A 2,500-nucleotide genomic window follows, 5' to 3' on the forward strand; every position below is an offset into this window, starting at 1 on the left:
GCTTCCGAGATCAGACGAGATCGGGCATAGCCAGGTTGGTATGGCCGTAAGCCAAGGAGGCTGCAAAGAGAGGGCTATTTAAAGATCAGCCACTATAATCACCAGTGCATTATATAAGTAGGGAAGGAAACCCAAAAGCTTACAGCACCTGGTATTCCCAAAAGTACTAACCAGGCCCATTAGATAATTACTGAAAAAATCCAAAAGTACTAACCTGGCCCAAACCTGCTTACATTCTGAGATCGGGCAATGACTTTTTTTTTTTTTTTTTGCAAGATTATTGGACAATTAGTGAAAATTTCCAAAAGTACTAACCAGGCCTATTAGATAATTACTGAAAAAATCCAAAAGTACTAACCTGGCCCAAACCTGCTTAGATTTGGAGATCAGTTGAGATCAGGCATAGCCAGGATGGTATGGCCATAAGCGAAGGAGGCTGCAAAGAGAGGGCTATTTAAAGATCAGCCACTATAATCACCAGTGCTTTATATAAGTAGGGAAGGAAACCTAAAAGCTTACAGCACCTGGTATTCCCAGGCGGTCTCCCATCCAAGTACTAACCAGGCCCAAACCTGCTTAGCTTCCGAGATCAGACGAGATCGGGCATAGCCAGGTTGGTATGGCCGTAAGCGAAGGAGGCTGCAAAGAGAGGGCTATTTAAAGATCAGCCACTATAATCGCCAGTGCATTATATAAGTAGGGAAGGAAACCCAAAAGCTTACAGCACCTGGTATTCCCAAAAGTACTATCCAGGCCTATTAGATGTTTCTTTTTTTTTTTTTTTTTTTTTTTTTGCAAGATTATTGGACAATTAGTGAAAATTTCCAAAAGTACTAACCAGGCCTATTAGATAATTACTGAAAAAATCCAAAAGTACTAACCTGGCCCAAACCTGCTTAGATTTGGAGATCAGTTGAGATCGGGCATAGCCAGGATGGTATGGCCATAAGGGAAGGAGGCTGCAAAGAGAGGGCTATTTAAAGATCAGCCACTATAATCGCCAGTGCTTTATATAAGTAGGGAAGGAAACCCAAAAGCTTACAGCACCTGGTATTCCCAGGCGGTCTCCCATCCAAGTACTAACCAGGCCCAAACCTGCTTAGCTTCCGAGATCAGACAAGATCAGGCATAGCCAGGTTGGTATGGCCATAAGCGAAGGAGGCTGCAAAGAGTGGGCTATTTAAAGATCAGCCACTATAATCGCCAGTGCATTATATAAGTAGGGAAGGAAACCCAAAAGCTTACAGCACCTGGTATTCCCAAAAGTACTAACCAGGCCTATTAGATAATTACTGAAAAAATCCAAAAGTACTAACCTGGCCCAAACCTGCTTACATTCTGAGATCGGCCATTGACTCTTTTTTGTTTTTTTACAAGATTATTAGACAATTAGTGAATTTTTCCAAAAGTACTAACCAGGCCTATTAGATATTTACTGAAAAAATCCAAAAGTACTAACCTGGCCCAAACCTGCTAACATTCTGAGGTCGGGCATTGACTCTTTTTTTTTTTTTTTTTTGCAAGATTATTGGACAATTAGTGAAAATTTCCAAAAGTACTAACCAGGCCTATTAGATAATTACTGAAAAAATCCAAAAGTACTTACCTGGCCCAAACCTGCTTACATTCTGAGATCGGGCATTGACTCTTTTTTTTTTTTTGCAAGATTATTGGACAATTAGTGAAAATTTCCAAAAGTACTAACCAGGCCTATTAGATAATTACTGAAAAAATCAAAAAGTACTAACCTGGCCCAAACCTGCTTACATTCTGAGATCGGGCATTGACTCTTTTTTTTTTTTTTTTTTTTTTTTTGCAAGATTATTGGACAATTAGTGAAAATTTCCAAAAGTACTAACCTGGCCCAAACCTGCTTACATTCAGAGATCGGGCATTAACTCTTTTTTTTTTTTTTTTGCAAGATTATTGGACAATTAGTGAAAATTTCCAAAAGTACTAACCAGGCCTATTAGATAATTACTGAAAAAATCCAAAAGTACTAACCTGGCCCAAACCTGCTTAGATTTGGAGATCAGTTGAGATCAGGCATAGCCAGGATGGTATGGCCATGAGTGAAGGAGGCTGCAAAGAGAGGGCTATTTAAAGATCAGCCACTATAATCGCCAGTGCTTTATATAAGTAGGGAAGGAAACCCAAAAGCTTACAGCACCTGGTATTCCCAGGCGGTCTCCCATCCAAGTACTAACCAGGCCCAAACCTGCTTAGCTTCTGAGATCAGACGAGATCGGGCACAGCCAGGTTGGTATGGCCGTAAGCGAAGGAGGCTGCAAAGAGAGGGCTATTTAAAGATCAGCCACTATAATCGCCAGTGCTTTATATAAGTAGGGAAGGAAACCCAAAAGCTTACAGCACCTGGTATTCCCAAAAGTACTAACCAGGCCTATTAGATAATTACTGAAAAAATCCAAAAGTACTAACCTGGCCCAAACCTGCTTACATTCTGAGATCGGGCATTGACTCTTTTTTGTTTTTTTACAAG

At 40.4% G+C, this 2,500-nt stretch overlaps 4 non-coding genes across 4 annotated transcripts in view; all 4 read right to left on the bottom strand.

The window, feature by feature from the left end:
- Positions 1–52, bottom strand: part of LOC132150738 (5S ribosomal RNA) — a 119-nt gene extending 67 nt beyond the window's left edge. The window contains exon 1 of the ribosomal RNA XR_009435920.1: positions 1–52. This exon is cut by the window's left edge and continues 67 nt beyond it. This is a non-coding gene — a ribosomal RNA (5S ribosomal RNA).
- A 460-nt stretch (positions 53–512) lies between these two features.
- LOC132150739 (5S ribosomal RNA) lies at positions 513–631 on the bottom strand. The gene has a single exon (XR_009435921.1). It is a non-coding gene; the product is annotated as a 5S ribosomal RNA (ribosomal RNA).
- A 404-nt stretch (positions 632–1,035) lies between these two features.
- Positions 1,036–1,154, bottom strand: LOC132150348 (5S ribosomal RNA). Its single transcript, XR_009435583.1, has one exon. It is a non-coding gene; the product is annotated as a 5S ribosomal RNA (ribosomal RNA).
- A 1,004-nt stretch (positions 1,155–2,158) lies between these two features.
- Positions 2,159–2,277, bottom strand: LOC132149847 (5S ribosomal RNA). The gene has a single exon (XR_009435108.1). It is a non-coding gene; the product is annotated as a 5S ribosomal RNA (ribosomal RNA).
- Positions 2,278–2,500: the final 223 nt, after the last annotated feature.

The sequence above is a fragment of the Carassius carassius genome, chromosome 9, assembly GCF_963082965.1.
Source record: "Carassius carassius chromosome 9, fCarCar2.1, whole genome shotgun sequence".
Taxonomy (NCBI): domain Eukaryota; kingdom Metazoa; phylum Chordata; class Actinopteri; order Cypriniformes; family Cyprinidae; genus Carassius; species Carassius carassius.